Here is an 823-nt window from a genome sequence, read left to right as displayed (position 1 = left end):
TATGTGATGCTGTACTTTCATGTCATCGATCTTTCATCAGTTGTGTTTCTGACCATTGCTGACAAAAAGAACATTAATTTTAATTTAAAAAAAAGTTAATGAATTCATATCGTAACCCGACTGGACTCCATTCAATCAAATTTGATATTGATCAGGTAAGAAATTCTTTTCAATGGTATGTTCTTTCTTTTATTTCTATTATTTACTTCTTTAAAATTCGATGACTATAAAATCACATAACATTCATTCATTCATTCCTCCTCAGCATTCGTTCCTCTCCTGTCCAAGGCTGCAATGTCCTTACTCCTTCACCGTCTTCTGAGTTTCCCTATTTTGGTTTTTCTTCCAACTCGATTGCGGATGCGGATCGAAACTCCTATTCTTGAAAAGAATATATAGTAACAAAGAAGACGTGCATTGGAATTAAAAAAAAATTTGTATTTATTTTGTGTAAAAATATATTTAAAAATTAAATAAAAATTAATAATTAAATAATTAATGATTTCTACATTACCGACGATTAATGCATAAGTCTGAAATTGATCTAAAAATAATGTCTGAAAGACGTCTTTCAGACATTATCCTTAAGACGTCTTATGGACATTGATTTGGGATCAATTTCATTTACGTTAACATAACTGAAATTGATCCTAAATCAATGTCCATAAGACGTCTTAAAGATAATATCTTTAAGACGTCATAAATCGACGCATAAGACATCTTTAAGACGTCATATAGACGCCATTCTGATACTTCCAAAAAATGTCTCATGAATTTTAGGACGTCTTTATGACGTCTTTAAGACGTCAAATTGTTCTCTGGG

The sequence above is a fragment of the Cyphomyrmex costatus genome, unplaced genomic scaffold (genome assembly GCF_001594065.2).
Source record: "Cyphomyrmex costatus isolate MS0001 unplaced genomic scaffold, Ccosl1.0 scaffold100, whole genome shotgun sequence".
NCBI lineage: Eukaryota > Metazoa > Arthropoda > Insecta > Hymenoptera > Formicidae > Cyphomyrmex > Cyphomyrmex costatus.
This window is presented reverse-complemented; position numbering follows the sequence as displayed.